This window comes from Dermacentor silvarum, chromosome 1 (genome assembly GCF_013339745.2).
Source record: "Dermacentor silvarum isolate Dsil-2018 chromosome 1, BIME_Dsil_1.4, whole genome shotgun sequence".
NCBI classification, from domain to species: domain Eukaryota; kingdom Metazoa; phylum Arthropoda; class Arachnida; order Ixodida; family Ixodidae; genus Dermacentor; species Dermacentor silvarum.
Window position 1 is genome coordinate 295,118,351 of NC_051154.1, and position 25,772 is coordinate 295,144,122.

The following is a 25,772-nucleotide window of genomic DNA, read 5'->3' on the forward strand; positions in this document are numbered from 1 at the left end:
ATACGTTGCGATTACTTTCGCTCTCGAACCTTGTTGTGTCAGATGACCATGCGCTCCCTGCAGTACCGGCTGATGTGCCTCGTCTTGCTCCTCTTGTCCGACGACGTTGCACAGCTGCTTCGCCCGCTTCCGGCAGTTGGCAGTACTATAGTGTACTAGAATAGGGGAGTGGGTCCACCGGACGCCTTAAAATTGTGGCGGCGCTGCCGTCGCCTTATTCTGAATCTCTGGCCAATAAACGTTGGCTCCGGCTAGCTGTTTCGACAGCGCTCATTGGCTGAGGCGAGCTCATGGGCTGAGTAGCTGTCGTCTGCTCGACGCACCGTCGTTGTTGCGTCGTTTGCATTCTTTCCGTCGCTCTTTTTTCATTATATTTACAATAACTCGGTGTGGAATAATATCAGTGTGTCCGCCACCGAGTATCCGCCTGTCAAAGCTCCATGCAGCTGCGGTAGGGTCTCCGACGCGACAAGTGTCCAGCTGGCGCGCGGTGCCGCTCATTCGGGAGAAAGCCCCACGGGGGAGCCTGCGTTGGACCCACTCGCCCAATCTAGTACACTCTAGCAATACGGTGACGATGTGATGACCCGGTCCTCCGGCCGTGCTCCGATCAGTGCGGATGTGCTCCGGGGGCATCCTGTTCATCGGTTAAGAAACAGTGGGGTCAGTTGGTAGTAAACCGCACCCTCAGCAGTGTTCACAAAGTCTAGCGTGTCTCATAATCTCGTCTTATTGGCGGAATGAGCTGTTGGAAGGACAAGACGCCATTGCCGGCCAGAATCTGCGCCTAAACTGATAAAACGTAAGTTATTTGTCATGCTTGTGGTGCATTGTGGCTGTTCATAATGTCTGGTATAACAGTTGCACATAAACAGAAATTGAGGCGAGCAAGTGGGACAGATGCTCGCTTGATATTTAACAGGCCTGTAATACATGGCGCCATAGCCAGTGAAGTTCATGTTTATGTGTCACTTTCCGCTGCCAGCTTCTTAGCCAAACCTTGTTACAACAAAACGAATTACAACACACTAGTGGTTGAAGTAAAGTAATTGTAATTATCCTTGACATTCCCATTGAAACTCATGCATTAAAACTCTCGTTTCAACAAAAAGAGAGAGAGAGAGAGAAACGTTTATTCGTGTCCCGAGCGAGGCCCGGTATCACCCTGAGGTGGGAAGGTTCCTTAGTACAGGAACCCTCTGGCTTCGGCTGCCCTCTTGGCCCTGGCGACGAGTTGTCGTTGGTCTTCCAGGTCCCCGAGGGCGAGCATGGCCTCCCACGTTTCGAATAGGTGGTCTGCGTTTGCTTGTGGTGCTCGGTTAGCGTCCATTTCCGCTGCATTTCGCAATCTTCATGCCACGGGCATTCCAAGAGCAAGTGTGCCAGGGTGTCGGGAACGTTGCAGAGTGGGCAGAGGTAGCTGTGGAGCGTCGGGTAGAGGCGGTGCATTATAGTTCCGTGAGTGTAAGTATTACTTTGTAGGCGTCTGAGGACCACGCTTTCTTCTTTGCCGAGGTTTGGGTGCGGTGGAGGGTACACGCGGCGCTCGAGCCTGTAGTGTTGCAATATCGCCGAATAGTTGTTGGGTACGGCTTCCACCTCTTCTCGGGTCGGAGGACGTGTAGGGCGAGGGGAGCCCGGCTGACGTGCTCGCGGGCAGCGGCGTGGGCCGCTTCGTTCCCCTTTAGTCCCTCGTGTCCGGGTACCCACGTTACGCAGGTGTGCGGGAGCGGAGTGCCAAGTCGTTGTAGTACCTTGAGTGCATTAGCCGAGATGCGGCCCCTCGAGAAATTTCTACAGGCGGCCTGAGAGTCGGTGAAAATGACTGCTGCGTCTGTGCATGTGGTGGTGGCGAGAGCGATTGCCGCTTCTTCCGCCGTTTCCGGGTTGCGTGCCTTGACGGTTGTCGATGCTAACTCGCAGCCTCGGGAGTCTACGACGCTGAGGGCGTACGCGTTTCGATGCGGATACTTGGCCGCGTCGGTGTAGCGGGCGTCTGGGTCTTGCTTGAATCTTCGTTTGATGGCGTTGGCTCTAGCTTGCCTTCTACTCTTGTGGTATATGGGATGCATGTTGCGCGGGATGGGTGCAATGCAGAGGGACTCTCGAACATCCGATGGGATTCGTTCCTTCTTGTCCGTGTCGGCGACGTACGTCTCACTGTAGTTCAGGTGTCGGAGCACTAATCTCCCGGTGGGTGTAAGCTTGAGTCGTTCCAGTTGGCTGTTCTTGTGCGAGCTCTTGCCACGTCTTGCGGACGCCCATCTTAAGGAGACGTGTAGTAGAAGCCATGGGGGGCGACTTTGTCCCAGGGCGACTTTGATTGCCTTCCTTATCATGATGTTGATCTTTTCGATCTCTGCGTTCTTTAAAGCCAAGTACGGCATGCCGTATGTGATGCGGCTGGTGAGCAGTGCTCACCAGTATCATGTATTCTTCTGAGCGTGTCTTGCTCCTTGAGGCCGCTTCTTTGGCTTGAGATACTGTTGACGAGGTGTGTGAGTTGCGAAAGGGTGCGTTGTAGTCTTGGTAGGCTGGCCGCTCCGGATCCGTACTTGAGAATAAGGAGTCCCAGTATTCGTAGCGTATCGACTTTCGGGATTAGGCGTCCCATTGAGGGTGACGCAGGGGTCGGGCTCTTCGTAGCTGGGTGGCCTGCCTCTCGTTCTTGCTTTCAGTACGAGATGCTCAGATTTCTCGGGGGCGCAGTGGAGGCCACAGTTTTGGAGATAGCTTTCGATGGTGTTTACAGCTTCTTGTAGGTCGCTTCTTGCCTTCCAGTGTTCTCAGCTCTGGTCCAGAGCGTGATGTCATCAGCGTACATCGCGTGATGCAGATATGGTATGGTCTCGAGGAGTTTGGGTAACTTGATCATAGCGACGTTGAAGAGTAGCGGTGAGATGACCGATCCTTGCGGGGTGCCTCTGTTTGGAAGTTGGAAGCTTTCGCTGCAGATGTTACAGATCCTGACGGTTGCCGTGCGGTCTGTCAGAAAGTTTCTGACGTACGCGTAGGTCCTAGTGCCGCAGCCGGTGCTTTCGAGGTTGTTGAGGATCGCGTCGTGACTGACGTTATCAAAGGCTCCCTTGACGTCTACTGCCAGTATGCAGTACTTGCTTCGATTGTTAAGGTGATCCAGGAGGCCTTCTTTCAGTTGTAAGAGTACGTCCTGCTTTGAAAGATGCTGCCTGAAGCCGAACATGGTGTCCGGTAGGTGGCTGTTATCTTCGAGGTACTGGGTAATGTGGTCGTGCACCATATGTTCGAAAAGCTTTCCCACGCACGAGGTGAGGGAGATCGGGCGTAGGTTCTCCAAGCTGAGATGTTTGTTGGGCTTGGGTATCATAGTGATCTCCGAGTGCTTCCATACAGCAGGCAGTTCTCCTTTCTCCCAGCACTCGTTGTAGTACCGGAGGAGCGCAGCAGTGGCCTGCTGCGGTAGGTTGCGTCGATAGTCGTTGGCAATCCGGTCTTTGCCGGGGCTGGTATTTCTAGTCAGCTTGGATAGTGCTACGTAGAGTTCGGCCTGTGTGAAGGGCCGGTGGAGTTCTGGATTCGGTTTTCCAGCGTTTACTTTGCTGCTAGTTGACGCGCGAGAAGGTGCATCTCCGCAGAGCTTCTTTTGTATTTCTCGGAGGAGATGTTCTTCTGATCCGTCGTGGTTGTGGATAAGTCTGTGGAGAGGTTGCTTCTGTTCCGCTTTGGTAGGTTCCGTGGCTAGGACTGCGCGTAGGAGGTGCCATGTCCTTTTGGTGCTCAGAGTCCCTTGTAGCTTGTCACAGAAAGCATGCCAGTTCTGCCTGGCGAGTTGGTCTGCACATTCTTGAGCCTGCTTGGTAAGGAGAGCGACGCGTGTCTTTAGCTTTCTGTTGAGCCTTTGTCGCTTCAATCTCTTAAGGAGGGCACATCTAGCTTCCCAGAGGTGGAGAAGATGCGCGTCGACCGCGGGCGTATCGGCATCAAGTTGTATGACCTTGGTGTGGCGTTGTCCTATATCTAGGACATTTTTGAGCCACTCGTCAATGTCGGTTATAGTTGCTCCGGAATCTTGGTTGTCCCTAAAGGATTTCCATTCAGTTATTCGTGCAATTCCGGTCTTGGTCTGTCTACGGGTGTGTGCTACATCTAATTGGAGGATATGGTGATCGCTCCCTAGGGTTTCCGGAAGTCGACTCCACTCTGCCCAGAGGACGTCCGCCGTAAAAGTAAGATCGGGGTTTGTGTCCCTGGAGACGCTGTTTCCGATTCTCGTGGTCTGGAGAGGATCATTCCAGAGGGTGTCTGTGTTGTTGGGCGGCATCGTGCACTCTAGCACCCTTCCTCGTGGTGGTATGATAGCCCCATGCCGTGTGCGAGGCGTTGAAGTCCCCGACTATTACGACTTGGTGGCCATTCGTGGACTTCTTGATTTTTCGTACAAAATGATCGAAGTCCGGTAACTGGTCCCGAGGGGGGCTGTACACGCTGGCCACGAATAGGCTTTTCTGCGTCTTTCGTTCGGGTAAAACCTCGATTAGGGTGTGTTCTGTCTGGGTGTTCTCTATGTCGTGTTCTTGCGCCGTGAGAGTTTTCTTGACCAGTATGGCAGTGCGTTGGGTGTGCGCATAAGTGGTGTATCCTTGCAGTCGGACATTCTGCGTGTTGGTTTCCTGTAGTGCTATAACGTCGGGTTGATTCAGCTTGATGAATTCTTTCAGGCTTCCGTGTCGAGGGCGGTACGATCGACAGTTCAATTGCCATATGCGTATAGTTGAATGCTGGTTCTTCGCCTTGTGGTTAGTGGTCGCCATCGTCGATGGATTCGAATTAGCGTCGGCGATCGCGAGTGGGTGAGATGGAGCGAGAGTCGCTGTGGCTGTTCGCACCCGCTTTCTTCCGAGTCGTGTGGCGCGAATTGTCGAGCTGTGCATTGGTGACGTAGTTTTTCTTTACATGCGCGATAAAATTGTTTAGCTGTGGCGCGATCCCATCGATCTTGGTGTTTAGCGTGGCAATCTTGTTTTCGAAGGTTGCGGCTGTTTTTTCGACTGCTGACAAAGCAAAAGCTTTTAATTGATATAACGAACCTTTATTTCGGAATGTAAATTTACTGCTAATTTTGCGCTGATTAGGCCGACATTTTCTGGCGCGCCACGCTGCTTGTAACTCATCTGAATCAGCAACTCCTGCGATCTGCAGAAGCGCTCTGCCTACGTGGGCGGTTCCCACTCTCGCTCTTGTACACGAGGGGCCGGCATTTCGTAGCGATGCCTTTTCGATGCTATTCCGATGCTAATGCCCTTTCCCGCTTTTCGCGCTTGTTCAGTAGTCAGAGCGATCGTCCGCTCCCGTTATCAACGGGATCAGCCGACCGTGAGCGGTGGACGATAAGGCTAGTATAGAATAAAGCATAACGCATCGCTACAAAATAGCGGCCTTGGGGTGCTATGCAGGGCCGGCATTTTGTATCGATGCCTTTCCGATGCTAATGCCTTTTGGCGCTTGGTCAGTGGTCAGAGCGACGGTCCGCTCACGTAATCAAAGGGATCAGCCAGCCGGGAGCGGTGTATGATAAGACTAGCATACAATAAAGCATAACGCATCGCTGCAAAATACCGGCCCAGGATGCGCCGAGTTTGGCGAAACTCGGGATCTTCACGAGCTCTGGTGACGCCCCATGATGAAAGAACTAATGGTAACAAGACAAAGTTTGTCCGTCGGCACACCTCCAGTTTCATTGGTTTATCTGGATTCACTCTGAGTGGCTATCATCCCTTCGGCGCTGACATTTGGGCGGTCGACAAACTTGTGCTCACGTGACCATACGGTCGGTGCATGGTCGGACCTTCTTTGACTTGTTCGTCGTTCCACCTAGTGCATTACAGGCACAAGCAATTTATAAATGCATTCAGTACAATAATGTTAGTCACATTAAAGTTGGTTATAAGCATTTTAAAGTTTACAAGATGTACAGGGTCGACCACATCTATGGTGAACACCTCATTAGTATTTAAGACATCATAGAAGCTGATGTTCAGTAAATAATTCGAAAAATCATTATTCTGTATATCGACACCATGATTACACATCGTATAACGAACATTTCACTGGTGAAGTAGAATAAACGCTGTAGTTTTACCGGCTGGAATACTAATGAGGTGTTCACCTTAGATGTGGTCGACCCTGTACAGTGAACTTGTGTTAGACTAATTCGTAGTTTAATACGTTTCGCGTTATACTACGAGGGGACGCTCGCCCTCTTTTTTTCCCCCTCTGGATTAGATTGGCGCGGCTCGCTACGTGCTTGCGCTAGCATTTCTGAGCACAGATTCGTGTGCGCTTCGTTTTCGTACTGGGCTTTTAACAGATCACTCGTTGCTCCTTCCACCGCCTCCTATATTTTTCCAATGCCAGTGCAATCGCCCGCTCCGCAATGGGAGCCGCTGGTCCGCCTTAGTTCAGTGAGTTGCCGCATCGAAACGCTACCCAGAGGTAACGACTAGGGTGCCTCGATGCCCAGCGCCGCCGTTCAGGGTGGAGACAACCCCGCTGGCGCCGCCATATTGAATCACACGAGCTCAGACTCAGCTACGCTTGCGTTCATAAATAGTGTTACTCGCGGCGCACTTCCAAGTGCTTATTGCCTTGATGAGGATTTTTTTATCGGTATCGCATCTGCACATCTTTATAACCAATAGCCGTTAACTCGTCGAAGGTCCAAGACGTAAATGCATGGCGCCGGGAACATGCCCCAAGTTGCCTAATTCAATCACATTTAATATGCCGTGTGTATGTTTGAAATACGCACTATTTTTTGCGCTTCGATGCTTGGTATATAAGGTTTGCGACCCCCTGTGTGTGGAAGTTTTTCTTTTTCGCTGTTGTATTTTGGTTTACACGTCACGCCTCCTTTACCGTAGCCAGCCACTCGCGCACGGCGGTTAGTTTCCCTTGCGTTGAGCGTGCTCTTCGCGTTCGTTGCAATTATTTGACGATATCTACGCGCAATTTTGCTTTTTTTGCCCACAAAACTGTGTGCTGACAGGATTAAGCTGGTGTAAAAATAACTGTGATGTAAAAATAAGGTTTAGTTAGTGCTGTAGAGAAAAATGTAACGTAACTTGTCTGTGTCAATCTTGCGTAGTACACACAACAAACCAAACGATGCACAAAATACATTTACTTATAATGTATAGTACAGTCAATCATGAAAGAGATATGTACATGAAAAATTATATGTACTGTGTGGCGCCTGAAGGTTATGTTGAAAGACGAGATAAAAAAATTCGCAAGGTAGGCTCGACACACACAATTCGGGATAGGGAGAGTTTTTTTTTTATTTATTCATTACATGGGGGGATTTCAAGTGAGTACATCAACCTTATTACACACAATATAAATCGAAAACAAGAATACAAACAAGAAAACGCAACCGCGGGTAATATTAATCAAGATATACAGCCAGAATACATCAGCTACCATCGAATACGTCGCATCAGCCAAACACATCGATGGCGAGTACAGAACATTTTATAAATAACCATTAGAACAGAGATAACTACATTGAAAAAATAAACAACACTACATAAATATCGCCTACAAAAACCGTAAATGAAACTAAGACAGTCAAATACAGATTATCAATGTTTTTCACTTCGAAAATATAGTCCATGATGATATAGGGCTGTTGACTTTAACAGACGTCGCCCATCCTGTCGATTTCCCTCGTACTGGTCCTCTTCAAAGTGTTTCTAAGTACAAGTAAAACAACAAAAGTGATTATTGATATGAAAAGTTGCCTTGTAAATACAGAGAACCCATTACAGTGCTTAAAAATAAATTTTCGCAGAAGTAATGCTGCATTACGTCGCTTCACACGTTTCGAAGAAATGCACAGGCTACAACAGACACCATGCCAGAAAGCGCCGAAACATTTTGGTCCCATGATGCCCCTTAACTCTACTACACCTGGGCATACCGTGCACAGGCATTTAAAGACCGTCACAGTACCCACTACGATCGGGAATGAGCACGAATGACCATCGGCTTACGAGCACCACGCTACAAATATATTCGTCTAAAAAATCAGCATATAACGTAACAACCTGAGATCCGCAAGATATCTGCTGAGAATACAGAGAAAATCACAATGCTTCGCTTGCCACGTACACAACAGCCGCTCTCCGCAGAAGAAGCACTGCGTTCTTTAGTCCCAAATAACCAGTAGCGAAAAAAGAAACTGAGGGGAAAAAAAGAAACAAGAGACACACGATGTGTGCTTCCCGTGAAAAAGTAAAATAGGTGGTTTAAATAACGATTTGTAGCTAATGTAAGGCTATTTTGCGGCGAAGCAATTTCGTCAGTCCTTAAAATAAGGGGACTACTCGCAAAGACTGCGCCGATCAAAACGACAAAAGCCTATGCGACGCGCGCTCGCAAACCATAGGCTACTCAGACAGCATCGGTGCAGTGCTTAGTTCGTGAGCGAACGTTGGTGCGTGAGCGAGGATCAGACAATATTTTCTTATTTAAATGAAAAACACGGTGCGAAAGTGTAAACTTTCTTGACACTTACCTCGCAAATGTAGGAGATATCCGTTGCCTTCCAGTGATACCGCTTTACTTGGGCTTCCCATCTCTTCCTTCGCTCTGGGTCCCGGGGGAAGCGTAAACAACGAAGCCCTTTACGCGTCGATCCGGTGCACTTGGGAACACAACAGCCCGTCATGTCGACTCGATGCACTTGACAAGCTTCTCATTCATGCGGTTGAACACTGTCCAGCGAGTAGAAGCGTCAGCGAAGCATCCGCGCGCACTGTGTCTCGAACTAAGCACCGGCACCAAGCACTCGCAACCGCTCGCTTTGATTCAAGATGGCGTCGCAGCGAGAAAGCGGCGTCGCGGGGGCGGTCAAAGGATGGCACCACCCTGAACGGCGGCGCTGGCATCGAGGCACGCTAGGTACGACGCTTGCGTCACGCGTGCGTATGAGCCACTGAGCGTGAGCCGCTGACGTTTCGGAGGAGATGCGGTAGACGCTTCACGCGTCTGTCACGATTACTTCCTCCGACTTTCGTCGTGAGGCGCCACCCAGAGGGTACTCTCCCCCACGACCGTAAAGCTGGCGCGAACGCTGGCGTCTGTCCACGTTCATATATCCGCGTTCTAACCATTGATCGCATGATATCCACTCAAGCCCGACAAAGCCTAGCAGAAGCTCTATTCACAAGCTGAATGGCCTGTTTAACTAACTGTGAAAAGAGCTGTACTCAACACTAGCCTGCCGACATGGTGTCGTTTCTTGCGTACGAGATGACTTGGTAGGGGCCCCAACCTCAACCTCGACGCCATAGCCACTTTTTCTCCTGGCGGAGATCCGTGTCACCATGTATCAGGTCGCCGGCACCGTGAGGCGCTCAAGACGCCCGCGATATTTGGAAAATTTCTCCTCGCTTCTCGCGTTGCCGTTGTTTCGCGATGGTACGGTGGTCGGGTATTCAAGGAGCTAGGTATTGTTGCGCGGAAAACTGCCACAAGAGGGACAAAAACAACCGCGGCGCCTGCAGCCGCCTGTCAAGTTCTACAGTTTCCCGGGTAATTGGTATAAAAATGAATACAGGCAGGCATAGACGACCGCCGTCCGCAGAACCAAGTAAGTAGGAATACGAAAGTCAGCCGTTGTACTTAAAGGCCAACTGCAACGAAATTCTGGACCGCGCAAAAAGCCCGTTTCAGATAGTTTAGACGTACAGTAGCCTCCATGGAAAATATTACGCTTGAAATGCGATTGGGCGCTTCACAGAACGCTCGCAAAAATTGATGCTGTCCATACCGCAACTAAAAAAACAACATCGCCATTACCACTCGCCGGAAGTGACGTACTTTGGAGACTAGAGAACCAGTGCCCGGGTCGTCTGGTTCCCTTTCTCGTATACCATTCCTATGAATAAGCGCACATGTCCTGCACGTCTGCTAGATCCAGAGTTAGTATACTTAGCTAGCTGCTTCGTGCGCTGTACCAACGACGTTGCGCGCCCACGACAGACAGACAGGCAATGAACTTCTATTGAGGTCCTGAGGGACTAGCCGGCGGAGACCCGTTGGGGCCCCCGGCTCGCCGCTGGCTGCTCCCATGTCGGAATCGGGAGGCCAAGCCTCTCCGCTCTTTTATGGTCCCTCTGGACGGCTGTGGACTGGAGCTTGAGTTCCGTACTAGAGATGGCCTCGTCCCAGCCCTGTTCGCTGGTGAGTGACGTATCCCGTAATGCAGGACACTGTCAGAGCATGTGAGCTAGAGTGCCAAACTCCTCCCCACAATTCGGGCACTGTGGGTCAATTTCTGTGTTAATCCGGCTTAGGAAACCTCGCGAAGGATATGAACTCGTCTGAAGCACCCTAAGCGTGATCGATTGATATCTACGTAGATATGGGTGTGGAGGCGGGAAGCGCCTGCGTTCCTCTTTATAGTGGGAGACGATCTCATGGAAGGTTAATAAAGGGTCGCTGTGGCGGAGTTCCTCCGGATCCAATGAAGCCCCACCGCCGTGCACGCCCGTGATGTTTTTTTTTAATTGTACCTCTAGCACGGCCGTGGGCTTGGTGCTAAATGAGCGTAAACTCACGACCAGACAGGCCAGGCTCCGACCGTGATAAAGTTTCGCCCATTTCGCTCTGGCGGCATCGCATACTTGCATGACTTGTTGACGCAGCTACACCATGCCGCCCTCGTCGCGTTCTCCTTCGTGACAAATGCAGCATATGCGGTTCCTTCTGACAGCGTTTCTGGTGCTGCGTCTGATGTAGAGACGCAGGAAATGTCTCAAAGATGATGCTCTTCCGGAAATGATTGCTCGAGGATATCACCCCTGAATACAACTTACCTTTGGTTTTCGCGCGCCATCACTCGCAGATCTTGCATGGGTAAGTGACTGTGATGTTGAAATGTAGCTTGTGCAGCTTCAACTGCAGTTTACATGCTTTGTCCGCGTTGGCTGGTCCGCGTCGCACTATCTGCTGTGCTGCGGTGCACACTTGCGCTCTGAAAGCTGGGACAGCAAAGATGTGTTCGGCCTTCCTCTACTCAGCGTTGCGTACTGCACAGCCATAGCTTGTGTTCGAGTACGTGTTCGAGCACCCCATGGCCACGCAACGCGTCGCATTCTTGTAACAGCTCAAATCACGTGTGCAGCGAGAAATCATGCCCAGAGAGACTCCAATGAACTTGCGCATGTTGAGCAGCAACAAAGATCAGCAGTGGTGTACGGTTCTACTATGTTCGCCATTTCTCCATCGCTACCGCTTTGCCGCCAGGTGCATGCGTCGTCTGCATAGGCGCTATATAAAGGCTGCTAATGAGAAAATTAGACAATTACCAGGCTCGCGGCGTTGCCAAGATTGCATTGATGGCATATACTATGCATTTATAGGCAATATAGCCCCAGTGAAATTTCGTCGCAGTTGGCCTTTAATGCTTGCTATTATAGCTTTGTTGCTTCTCCTTGTAGCTCATTCATGACAGCTTGTTCGTGACGATGAAATTATCGCTGCAGCTCTAATTCGAGGTAGTTTGAGTGACGCATTGAGCGTCGGCTGATTTGCGCGTGCGATGCACAATGGGCTTTCTCCTGTTTGTTTAACAGTGCGCGGTTGATCGGTAACACTTCTGTACTAGCAAGTTGCAAGCAGTTGAGTGCTTAGCACAGGCGTATGATTAGGTAGCTCATTTCAAAAAAGAATGTGGACCATACCGTGTGTGATCTTGACTGCGCGAGTTGTGTTGCGAGGCGAGGGCAGAGGTGGTTTGAATCGCTTTAGCTCTCGGCCGTTTTTTAATACCAGTGCAACACGGGCACTTTCGATCACGATCAAAGCCGATATGGATCAAAATTTTTGGTCGCGATCAACAATAGTAGCTGTTGCACGGTCCAACAATTCAGATCATATTGGTTGAGCTCTCTCAGCATCTCGGGTAACCTGTATGCCGACAGAGCAGCTCGAGAATTTGCACATAACCGAGCACTCATCACGCCGACTGCAGATGACCCTGACCCAGTTGACCCCGACTATTCAGCAATCCTGAACTACCACAGAGGGAGTCGCTTGCGATATCCCCCACCCCATCGAATACTAAAGACGGAGGATGCCGCTGCCTGGCGTAGGCTCCAGACAGGCACTTACACGAACCTACACATATTACATCGCATGCACCCCACAGCCTACACGGACGAATGCCCGTGGTGTGGGGCCTCACCAACGCTATACCACATTACGTGGGAGTGCACGCTACACAACATAGAACACCATGACACGAACACCACGAGGGAGCAATGGGAGGCACTGCTGTCCAGCTCGTCCCTCGACGACCAGCTCAAGCTGATCCAGAGAGCAGAGAAGATGGCAAGAGCCAGCGGAGCCCTGGACTAGGGGCCCCGACCATTAGCGATTCCCCATTGCGGCAAGACAAAACTATCTTTGGATTAAAGTTTATCTATCTATCTATCAGCATCTCGGTACAGACGATGATTTACATTATATAGTGGGACTGTACAAGTATATACCAATGGTTCGGTCACACCATCTGCCACAATAGCTGCATTTGTTATCCCGCATCTTCGCATTACCCGGTGATTTCAATTGAACGACGAATAGACCTGCAGAATAGGATGCAGAACTGGTAGCAAGGCGAGAGGCTGGCTCTTTTATCATATCGCAAACACCGCATAGATGGAAGGTCTTCTGCGATGCCAAGTCAGCGTTGCAGGTGCTAAAATGCTTTTTAAAGAAAGGAACATGTTACCTGCTCGTGCCGGAAATCGCCGAAATTCATCACAGTGCCAAGCGGGGTGTCCACTTGATCACTTTTCAGTGGGTCCCTGGTTATTGTGGTGTGATTGGCAATGAACTCTCACGCAGTTAGGAAAGATCAGCATTCTCTTCCTTTGATGAAGTACGGACTGTCTAGCCCCGACCTGACACCAACTCAATGATCAAGGCACTCATGCAGGACCTTACCAAGGCATACTGAGAGCCCAAGCTGACAACATCCACAGACGCCTACGTATGATCGACCCACCCAGTAAATTATTTTTGTCACAGAAGGTTACACGGGGTAAAGCGTCATTCCTACACCGGATTCGGCTGGGCGTTGCTTTCACCCGGCGCTACGCACACCTCATCGGCCAGTCGAACAGCCCTGATTGCGAACACTGCCAGCCGCCTGAAACGTTGGAACACCTAATGTGCGATTTCCCAGCATATATGCTGGAGTGAAGAACGTTGAAACATTTCCTAGCCAGCGCTGGCAGGCAACCACTGTCGGAAGACGTTATTCTCGGCCCATGGCCGGACACTGAAACTTCAATGAGGTAAACTAAAGCGTTGTTCATGGTTTTGCTGGATACAAAAGTAGACGAGCGGCTCAAGTAGGGCCACCGTCTAATGTAGATAAGCACTCACCACTTCTCTTATCATTATCATCTATCCTAGTCCATCTTCCCCTGTGCAGAATAGCAGCCTAGAACGCATTAGCCCAGGTCGCCCTCGCTGTATTTCCTATCAGTTAAATCTATATATCTATCTAGGTTCATTTCCTGCGTCCTTATTGTCCCAGGTAGCGTAGCAGTTCACGTTATCAAATTAGGCATGCATTTTTATTTTTCTGCTTAAATTTATTCTTTCTCGCTTTCTGCTTTCCGAATTGTATCTCAAAAAGGTTTCTTTCTTCTTCTAATGTGTAATGTAGTTCGTCTTTCCTGGCTGTTGGAGCTCGTTAGTTTGAATGTGTTACTATGGCCTAAAATTTTCTTTTGCGAATGTGATTGCATATAGCCACCTTGTGATGTTTTGCACCAAAAAACAGACAGCCCATCTGTGTGGACAAGAATGAAGAATCGTTTGATTTGTTTGACGACGAAAAACTCACTTAGGGGAGGGTCCCAAATTATAACAAAATTGCACTTGGACTTTCAATAGGAATTGCAAAAAACAATCAGCAGCGTAACAGGCAATTATGATGACAAATCAACACCAACAACAATATTCCAAAAACAAATTAGTTTTTGAACGTATAAATGGTATTATTGTGAACAGTCAAACACATCGCAGTAAGTCCAACTATGAATGTTGCAATTAGTAACCTGAATTCATTATGCAATTTGAAGTAAATGGCAGGGCCCGGTATGCATAGCAAGTCATCATCATTATTATTATCAGCATAGTATTTATGTCCACTGCAGGTCGAAGGCCTCTCCCCGCGATCTCCAATTACCCCTGTCTTGCGCTAGCTGATTCCAACTTGGGCCTGCAAATTTCCTAACTTTATCACCCCACCTAGTTTTCTGCCGTCCTCGATTGTGCTTCCCTTCTCTTGGTGAGGAATGAATATTCTAAAATGCATCACAACCATGTCATCAATCAGGTAATCGAGAAAACTGCGGAGTACAATAAACATCGCTATGTGGCTTTCATAGATTACGAAAAGACATTTGATTCAGTAGAGATAACAACAGTCATAAAGGCATGGCAAGTGCACCTAACTTAATTATAAGTGCGAAGTTATAAATAGACGAACAGCATGAAAAACAGCATGCAGTGCCTGAGAATACAGGGGCACAATGTGTGGTAAGCACTTCAAGTTCCTTTTTGTCCTATAGCAGCCGTTGAATCCTTCAAGGGACGTTATCGCAAAGCTAATATAACGGCTAATAATTGTGCCTGAACTATGGTTGGCAAAACCGGAAAACGTAATGCACACTACTAGAAAGGTGACACACTGAATATGGCCATAACTGACCACAATGAATATGGCCATAACAGACACGCAACCCTCGCGATGACCTTGTCGACTCCATGTTGGCATAAATAGTATTGGGACTCACCGCACCGCTGCACAATATTGTTTGTTGTCGCACGCTTAATTTGTAAGCATGCGCCTCGCTCGCTGCTCGATTTACTTGGCCATCTTTACTGACCACACTGTAGCAATGGCATAAAGCGAACGATTTTAGGTGCGGCCATCATCCTCCTTATACGGGATTGGTTGTCTTGGAACGGTGGGTTGGGGGTGGCAGGACAGCATGGGCTTTGGAATAGCGCGAAACTATGGGACAAGAAATACAACACATGTACGCAGACTAAAAACAAGTTTTATTTGAAAGAACATGCATGCTGATTGAAGATGCGCAAGTAGGTAAAGTTCAGTACAGTGCGACACGAAATAGCCAACGTGGTACTTATGTCGCCTGATGATGGCTTGATGGCACAGGGAAGGAAGTGACGGAAAAGTGGTTCTCACAGATACGTGCCATGCCAGTGGAGCTTGGTAGAGCCATCGCAAGCGCCGTGCATCTACAAGTAAAAAAACGGCGCGACGCCATTCAGGCCTCCCTCTCAGAATGGAGTCGCTTTGATCACTTTTTTTATGCAATGTCGGAGGCGGCGGCGCGGTGGGACAAACACGGTAGCCACTGCCGCAGTCGGCTCCAAGTTTTGGCCGCTAGGGCCACGCGGCTTCCTGCCTCCATCCTGGCAGCTCCCTCGGTTTAAGCTTTCTTCGCGCAAAGTAGTTGATGGTGTTTGAATGCTAGTTGCGAAGAACTATGGCACTGAAGCGCGCTGCGTGGTCACGCGCGTGCCGTGTCCTCACGTGACTAAGATACTAAAGTAGCAAATCTTGATTATTTCGTTTATGCACGCTTCTGAAGAACCCATTACTGAAGAGAATGCCTTCCTTGGTGAGTTACCGGCAATATTCAGTTTGGGGTATGTATATATATATATATAGGGTGTCCTAGCTATTACGCAGCATGATTTAAAAAAAGAGGAATGGCGTTATGCGAAGCCATCCTAGTGCGTATTGTTTCCAGTACAGTGAAGTAGCCGCCAGTAATTTTTTGGTTGCTGAGATTTAATTAAGTAAATGTAAATAATTATCTAACTCGAAAATTACTGTCCTAATTATCAAAGTGTCAATGAGAATATTGTAGAGCAACGTGAAAAACTGCCGATACAGCTTTCTGTTGCTCAATACGTGCTACATAAATGTGTTTTTCCGAGCGTGAAAGAAGCCCGCGAATACACGCAAAGTGCCTCGAGCGGCCAGTCGTGCGGCAATTCTGCGTGTATTCGCGGGCTTCTTTCACACTCGGAAAAACACATTTATGTACCACGTATGGAGCAACAGAGAAAGCTTGATCGGGAGTTTTTCACGTTGCTCTACAATATTCTCATTGACACTGTGATTATTAGGACAGTACTTCTCCAGTTAGATTTTTAATTACAATTAATTATTTAAATCTTAGTAACGAAAAAATTACTGGCGGCTACTCCACTGTACTGGAACCAAGACGCACTAGGTTGGCTTCGCGTAACACCGTTCCTCTTTTTTTTAAATCGTCCTGCGTGATAGCTGGGACACCCTGTGTATATATATATATATATATATATATATATATATATGTGTGTGTGTGTGTGTGTGTGTGTGTGTGTGTGTGTGTGTGTGTGTGTGTGAGTGTGTTTGTGTGTGTTGCTTTTGACGTCTGTCTCTAGCCTCTTTCGTACGCCAGCCGTAAAGATTGTGCACTCCGAATATAAGTGCCACAAGGACCACTGGGTATTTACTCTGGGTTTTTTACTGGGCCACGGGGTATGCCGCTTAGTTCTGATAAGTATCTGTGGTGAGGTCGGCTTTGTTATCGCTAGCGGCTGTCGGCGGGTGGATGAGGGCAATCAGTTGAGTTGACTCCGCTCTTCCCGGCGAAAGCATGTAGGGGGTTGTCTTCAGTCGCTCCAGGTGACTGTTAAGTCAGTGATTATTGAATACGGCTTACATTGAATACAGGATTATTGAAATTGCACCGGGTTTCACGGGGCAATTTTATAAAAATCCACGAAGGACCACTTAGAAATAGTGGTCGATGAACAAAATTGACAATGAATCTGCAAAATCAGCTTACGTGCACGTGCACTTTAGGAAGCGTTCTACCTCAAGAATTTTTTCAAATTGGTCCATTAATAGCCGAGATAGAAATATTTCAGTGTCGCGAACCCATGATTTTAGGAGGGGGGGTCACCACCAACATCAACACTCTCTCCACTTGCCCCCGTTTAGCCTGCTCAAGCTAAATTCCTTTCTTGCGTTCTTTCATACCGGAGCTGCAGGATCGCGTGACGCATACGCCACGGGCCACGCCTTCTTCTACAGCGAAGCTGTTTATGCGGACCATGTGCCGTCGTTGTTGTAGTTCGCTAAAGAGGGGCCACGTGACCTAGCGGGAGAGGAGAGGAAAAGAAGAGCTCAAAAGGGGAAAATAGGTAGGAGTGAGCCCTTTCTCCGTGTGAGAGTGCTGAGAGGGTACAGATGAAAAGAACAGGGAGAGGGGGTTGACGTAAGTCGCGCCGTCCAATACTCGCGTTGGGGGGCAGAGCGTGAGGCGCGCCAACCAACGGCGGTGTAAGAAAAAAGTAGGTCAATGGAGGAGTGGGGTGTGAGAGGAGTTCGCGTTAGCGTTGGTTGTAAATACGGAGCTTTGGTCAAGGACTCTTGTGTGAGAAAGTCGCAGAAAAAAAGCGTGAGGAACGCGCTAGGAACGGCGTCGCCCATGGACGCCGACGCGTCCCATCCCCCGCAACGCGCTGGGAGCACCGTCGCCCGTGGACGCTGAAGCGTTCCATCCACCGCAAGTAGCCCAATTCGGACCAGCAAAGCGGCCGCGAATGCACAGCTTCGCTGTTCGACCATGTTCACGGAGTGGAAGGGGCGGTGATTTTTTTTCCGCTGGCTTGTTTGCTGCGGGCCGCAGTTCCGATGACGGTCTGGCGCGCGACCTGTCACGTTTGTCTCGTTTCGCGCTGCGCACAATTTTGCGCGCTGTGCCCGAGAACACCTGACTAGCGGTATCAGTCAGTGCTACACGAACACTGAGGCGGATGCAAGCGGTTCACAGAGTGTGATCGCGCGCTGGAACACGGTAGAAAACATAGTTTCGTTGTCCGCGCACGCGACTGCAAGACGTGGGAACAAGCAGACGGAACGGAAAGACATCTCTCATGTTACGGCACGAAGTGAAACAAGGACGCAGACATTTATTTTGTGTGTTTTATTATATCATCATCATCAGCCTATATTCATGTCCACTGCAGGACGAAGACCGCTCCCTGCGATCTCCAATTTTCCTGTCTTGCGCCAGCGTATTCCAACTTGCGCCTGCAAATTTCCCAACTTCATCATCCCATCTGGTTTTATGCCGACCTCGACTGCGCTTCCCTTCTCTTGGTATCCATTCTGTAACCCTAATGGTCCACCGGTTATCCATCCTACGCATTACATGGCCTGCCCAGCTCTATTTTTCCGCTTAATGTCAACTAGAATATCGGCTATCCCCGGTTGTTCTCTGATACACACCGCTCTCTTCCTGTCTCTTAACGTTAGTCCTAAGACTTTTCGTTCCATCGCTCTTTGTGCGGTCCATAACTAGTTCTCGAGCTTCTTTGTTAACCTCCAAGTTTCTGCCCCATATGTTGGCACCGGTAGAATGCAATGATTGTACACTTTTCTTTTCAACGACAGTGGTAAGCTCTCAGTCAGGATTTGGTAATGCCTGCCGTATGCACTCCAACCCAATTTTATTCTTCTGTAAATTTCCACGGGCGTTTTACAGCGAAGCTGTATACCTCTACCTGCCAAGGAAATCTTGCATTCCTAGAATCGATGCCGTAGTGGCCAATTGCTTGCGCACCAACCTGCTTTTTCCCCCACTTTTGCATTGAAGTAGCCCATGACTACAGTACACTGAGTTTGCACCTTGCTCATTGCTAATTCAACATATTCATAAAACTGTTCTATTTCTTCATCATCGTGACTAGAGGTTGGGGCATAGGCTTGTACTACCTTCATTTTGTACCTCCTATTCAGCTTTATTACGACGACTGCTACCCTCTCATTAAGGCTGTAGAATTCATCAATGTTGCCCGCTATGTTATGGACTAGAAATCCTACCCCGGATTCTCTCTTATCTGGAAGACCTCTATAGCAGAGGACGTGACCGTTAGTCAGCACTGTGTAAGCCTCACCAGTTCTTAAGGCCAATAATATCCCAGGCAATGCCGGATAATTCTTCAAATAGTCCTGCTAAGCTAGCCTCACTCGAGAGGCTAGACGTGTTGAACGTTGCCAGGTTCAGTTTCCATTGGCGGCCTGTCCGGACCCAGAGATTCTTAGCACCCTCTGCCGCGTAGCAGGTCTGACCGCCACCTTGGTCAGGTGCTCCGCAGCCACTGGGGACTGAGGGCCATGGGTTAATTGTCGGAGTCATGAGTGAGGTAGTGGCCCAATACTGCACCAGGGAGGCCAATTGCTGTTCTGGTAAAGGAGTGACTTTGATGAAGCTTAGTGGGCCTTCCTAGTTTGGTTGCACCTGAACTAGTATAGCCCCACTAGCTCGATCTCGCCAATAATTTTTTTTCTTGCCGTTGTCAGGCACCACTCCATGCCTGAAAATATGGTGGGCTGGAGTAGGATTCGAACTTACGACCTTCAGATTTGAGGCCGGGTATTCTACCTCTGCTCCACGCCACCACAATCAATAATATCCCAGGCAATGTCTGATGATTCCTCAAATAGTGCTGTTAAGCTAGACTCACTCGAGAGGGTGCGCGTGTTGAACGTTGCCAGGTTTTATTATATATTATATATTTAGATATATATTATATATGTAAACTTTAATTCGTCTATTGAAGCGACAGATTACACAAATAACTGCTGTTGCCTTGAATACTCGAAGTCACCTGTCACTGTGAGCGACGTCACAGCACTGCCATGTACGTCGGCGCACTTGCGCGATAGACGTCGACTCTCCTGTGGAAGCGCGACGCCCGCGAGAATGGCAAAAGTTTGAAATTTAAGTCGTTTTTCACGGCACGCAGCGGTACAATACTTTACAGGCACGATCGTTAGCGCGCAGTGAATGCACTGCACTTGTCAGCTCGATATGACCAGACCTTGTCAGGGGCCCTATAAAGCGAAGCTTCCTTTATGCCCAGAGTGTCGGAACGAAATGTTTTTCGTTGTGATTGTAGTTTCGTTCCACTAAAAAAGTTCCGTTCGGGTTCTGCTCCGGAACGAAAAAAAATTATCCGTAACGGCTCATAACGTTGTTTTGGTTCGCATGCAAAAATTTTCGAAGCAATGTAACGATAAAAACATAAAATTTAATTTTATCAAAAAATGAATTGTCTGAGCATGCTCAGTATCTCAAGTCAAGGCAATGAGCTTGAGTCAAAGCACTGAGCATGGTTTTAGAAGCCGCACGTCATCGAGCGTACTCGCCGTACTTCGAGGCAGCTGTTGCGGGAAACGAACACAAATGAACAATCAAATTTCGATAACAAGGCGTACCCGTAGAAAACGAAACGAAAAGCACTTAGAGCGCAAGCCCTGGATTTTGCTACGATGCCGATCTGCTAGTGCACTGAGCAGCAGGCTTAGATTAGTGGAGCGCTCGACCGGACGGACGGACGGAAAAAACCTTATTGATAAAAGCACCTGCGAGGTTGCCCGCCCGGGCTCAGGCCACCCACGCATTATGTGCGGTGAGGCATAGCCTTTCCACCGCTGCCGGGGCCCGCTGGATTGCCCATAGTTGGTCGTGTAGATCTCAGCTAGTCAGAGCGTTTAGTCGTCGCTCCTCGAGAAGGTCCGGTTCTATGTTGTCCTCTCTGTATATTAGTCTGATCTCTGTGCATTTCCATAAGACGTGTGCCTTGGCGGCGTGTTCGTGCTTGCAGAGCTTGCAGCTCGCTTCTGGGTATTGTATCGAATTTAGTCTGTTTAAGTTCACTGGGTTTCTGAAGGTTCTGGTTTGCAACCTTCTCCAATCTATTTCTTGAGATCAGTCTAGTTGTTTGTGCGGTTGTGGGTATGCTTCTCTTTGTTTCTTATAGTGTGTCAGTATGTCGTGGTACGTGGCTAGTCTGTCTCTGTCGTCCTCTATCGCTACTTCGTCGTCGTCGCCCCCTCCGTCTTCCCCATCGCCTCCGCCGCAGTCCTCACCTCCTCCGCGGGGGGTGCGGGGTATCGGGCGTCACTGTCCCAGCCACGGTGGGTTAGTTCTCGCGCGACTCGGTGGGCCTTCTCTTTGAGGTTGGGAGGGGTGCTCGAGTCTTCGGTGGTTACTTCCCCCATGTGTGCCGGGATTCATTTGAGGTATTTGGGTGTGATTTTGCCTTTCTTGAAGTCTACTGCCCTGCGGTTCAGTATTTTGGCCGCCTACGTGGAGACCGAGCCATTTGTGATGTTCCTAATGGCCATCTTGGAGTCGCTGATTAATATTCTGTCTTGTTTCCGACCGTTGATTACAGCCAATGCGATTGTCGTTTCTTCCGCTGCCTCCGACGATCTCATCGTGACGGAGCCCACTGTCACAGTCTTTCCTTTCGTGTCTACGACCGCCATTGCGAAGACACCACCGCCGACACCACCATTGTCGACCCGGTTTCGGGGGTACCGAGCGGCGTCTACGAAGAGCACCCCCTCCCGCGCGCCGTGGTTTTTGGGGATCGTTTTCGTGCGGCATTTTCTTCTCTCGACAATGTGCACAGGGTGCATGTTCTTCGGGATGTTTTCCGTGTTTATTGCGGCTCGGACGTCCGGGTGAATCTGCTTTTTGCGGCCCTTCATTCCGTGGGAGTTTATGCCGATCTTTTCCGTGATTTCTCTGCCCGCCTTGGTTCCGGAGAGTCTTTCGAGTTGCGCTATCCTCAGTGCTTCCGCGATCTCGTCCAGCGTGTTATGTACTCCGAGTTGGAGAAGCATTTCGTTCCTTGTGTATTGCAGGAGACCCAGTGCCATTCTGTACGTTTTTCTAATGAGCGCGTCGATCTTGTCTTTCTCAGCCTTGTTCCGGTGGACGAATGCCGCCACGTCCGCGATATGGCTGATCGCGAAAGCCTGGACGAGCTGTGCCACGTTTCTTTCTTTAATGCCCCTTCTGCTGTTGGGGACCCTTTGTATTAGCCTAACGGTCGCCGTGACTTTCTTTTCCAGGCGCGTCACGGTTTCCGCGTTGTTCCCCTGGCTTCGATCCAAGATCCAGGACTCTGATCTTCTCGACCATGGGTATCTCCGTGCCGTTTCTCGTGGTTAATATGATTCCCTATTTGTGTAGTTCCGCTATGTCTCTGGACGGTATGCCCAGCTTCCTCGGGCGGTAGAGCAGCAGTTCCGATTTCCCCGGCTTTCGCTCGCACTATGCCTGCCTGAGATCCGCGCTTATGGGGACCCCTCAGATACGCGCTAATTCTGACATTGCCTGACGTCGGTTGTTTCGGATTGTATACTTTCCCCTTGAACCGAATGCCGATCAAAAATATTTCGGTTTCACTCTCAAACAAATAAATAACGTTTATGTTACGTTTTTGTTCCGCTCAGAAATATCATTTTGTTTCGTTTTTTTTTTTTCGTTTTCGTTCCGTTCCGACATACTGCCTATGCCTCCTTACTCGGGGCTCCTCGGTCGGCTTGTTGACAAGTAAGATGGACCGGTCCTGGAGATAGTGAAATAAAAAGCTGGGCTACTAGGTGAGATGGCGTGATGTTGACAGATGTGGGCCAATACTGGACGAGTGTAATTCGTGGTCACGCGGTGGGGTTTTCTGAGTCTTGTTGATTTGTTGGGCTCGTTACGAAAGCTTCAACAAGGCCGCGTTATTGCGACATTATTTTTGCTTCTTTAAATAGTGAGAGCCGGCAAGGTATACTCGGTTTCAATTTTCTAAGCCATCGTTACTGCTGGTCTCCAAACGTAGTTTTGTTGCCGACGAAATGAATGGAGCTGGTCCCAGCAGAGTAGCATGCCTGCTCTCAATTGACAAATTCAAGACGGTATGAAGGGTAATTATGTTTCGCGAGCCTTATATCGCACCTGAGCGCTTGTCAACTTCGTAATAATAACGCTATTGTAAAACAATTTCTGCCGTCATTCTTGCTTGCATTGTAGTCGAACAAAGAATGTCGCTTTATAAGCCAGCGTTTCAACAAAAGGAATTGTCTCCGTAATACGTGAGCGCTTTTCAGAAGCGCTCGTTGCTTGATAAGATTGGATAGTATTCCCGTAGAACATTAATTTTGTAAGCACATTGCAATATTTTGTTATGAATTTTAGTGGCTGGCAGGACTGTGTTATAGCCTCTCTTCTAGCAAATGATGAGCTCCTCTCTATTTTTCAAGCGTAACTGTTGGCCTCGTTTAGGGTGGCTTTCGGGTTATTTGTTTCAGTTAGTGTACATCTTAGATTATTTAAATGGTGAAGACAAGCTACCTTGTCTAAACGTTGGTTTAAAGCTACAATCCTTGTTGGACGACTCCTCACCACTTCTCCTACTTCATCTACATCTGAAGTTCCGTTTTGTTTAGCTTGAACTTTCTCGCACGAAGAAACACGAACATTGAAGTGGAAAACAAAAATTGTAGGAAGCTTAAGCTTCGCCTTTAAGAGTGGAACGCCATAGCGTTATCGGGAACCGTTCGCATCGCATTATTCTTTGAGTGCGCTTTACTGCAACAAAAGTAGTGAAAATTTACCATCGCAATTTTCTTCTCCAGAGGAAAATCAGGTCTCTGCTATCGCAATCTGACAGCATCGGCAGAGCGCTGACTGCCCTAGCGAAAATTTTATTGAATTCTGCACTTTATTGTGTTGTGCTTGCTTCCTAATCTACCGCGGAGAAGTTGAGAGACAAAGGGGTAAGCCTGAGGGGAGTATCCTGATTTAGCGCTTCCTTTTAAAACCTTCTTTACGCTGGACATTTTCCGCATGCCGTGGTGGTGTAGTGGCTATGGTGTTGTGCTGCTGCGCGCGGGGTCGAATCCCGACCTAGGCGGCCGCATTTCGATGGGGGCGAAATGCAAAAAACTGTTGCTCCAATCCACGCTGTGAAGGTGGTTGGACAGCGAAGCTGTAAACGACACCCACAACGATTACCCATTGTGACGTCACTTAAATTTACACACGTGGCTCTACAAAGAGTGAATCCAGAGACAAGTGAAATGTACTTAACCATACCCTTGATTACTTCACAACGACATTATATTCACGCTGTTTTTCTGGCTCCTGTACTTTCCGTTGTCTACCCATGGTAGCCTGTAATGAACTGAATGAGTGGTGAGAACGTGGTACCCGTCACGGTGGGTCAGTTAGCTAAGGCATTGCGCTGCTGAGCACGAGATCGCGGGATCAAATCCCGGCCGCGGCGGTCGCATTTGGATGGAGGCGAAATGCAGGAACGCCCGTGTGCTTGCGTTGTAGTGCATGTTAAAGAACCCCAGGTGGTCGAAAATTAATTCGGAGCCCTCCACTACGGCGTGCCAGATAATCAGAACTGGTTTTGGCGCGTAAAACCCCAGAAAGAAGAATGCCAGACCGTGGCGACGTCATCACGTGATTTCTATGCTGTTGGGTACTTTTCCACTCGGAGTAGCTTACGCAACCGTAATCTTTAGTGGGAAACACACGCGGCAGAAGGAACGCTGTAAACGACACCCTCAACGATTACCCATTTTGACGTCGCTTGAGTTCACACACGTGGCTCTACAAAGAGTGAAACCAGAGAGACTGGTTTCACGAGGGTTTTGAATGACGCCAACCCCTTTCGAAGCAGCTGCAAACCTAATCTTTACCGTAAAGTGTCGGAGGGTGTTCCCATTGTTCAAACGCGCCTTATCATCCATCATGTGGTTTTGATGCTTGTTTTGTTGTTTTTCTTTTGAAAACGAGTGCTGAGCGGTAGCTGTATGCGTGATTTCAAAGGAGATATGCTGTTTGTACTCATTTTTTACCCTGGTGTTTTTTGCTTACGACGAGACGAAAGTTTCCTTGGCAGGTAGAGGTATACAGCTTCGCTGTAAAACGCCCGTGGAAATTTACAGAAGAATGAAATTGGGTTGGAGTGCATACGGCAGGCATTACCAAATCCTGACTGGGAGCTTACCACTGTCGTTGAAAAGAAAAGTGTACAATCATTGCATTCTACCGGTGCCAACATATGGGGCAGAAACTTGGAGGTTAACAAAGAAGCTCGAGAACTAGTTATGGACCGCACAAAGGGCGATGGAACGAAAAGTCTTAGGACTAACGTTAAGAGACAGGAAGAGAGCGGTGTGTACCAGAGAACAAACGGGGATAGCCGATATTCTAGTTGACATTAAGCGGGAAAATAGAGCTGGGCAGGCCATGTAATGCGTAGGATGAATAACCGGTGGACCATTAGGGTTACAGAATGGATACCAAGAGAAGGGAAGCGCAGTCGAGGTCGGCATAAAACCAGATGGGATGATGAAGTTGGGAAATTTGCAGGCGCAAGTTGGAATACGCTGGCGCAAGACAGGAAAATTGGAGATCGCAGGGAGCGGTCTTCGTCCTGCAGTGGACATGAATATAGGCTGATGATGACGATGATGTTGTGACCCTTTAACTAGTCGCACCAGCTGACAACACAGTTCATGTTTTGGGATGTATTTTATCCGTGGCTTCGCGCATTTTGAGATGTTGCTAGTTGCTTCATGTAGAACTGTTGTTGATAGTGTAGCGGTGTTAAACCACGCTGTGTTTTATCAGAATGTTTTAGCTTTATAAATCTTTATTAACAGCGTGATTCTTTTCGGCCGAGGACGTCCTTGATATTTTCGTTACTAGGAAAATGTTTAGTAAAGAAGTAGCTCAGGACGAGGATTGCTGTTAGCTGCTGCACATGGCATTGCCGTTCGATGTTGGATGAAAAATTCGCGTCATGCTTGTGAAATG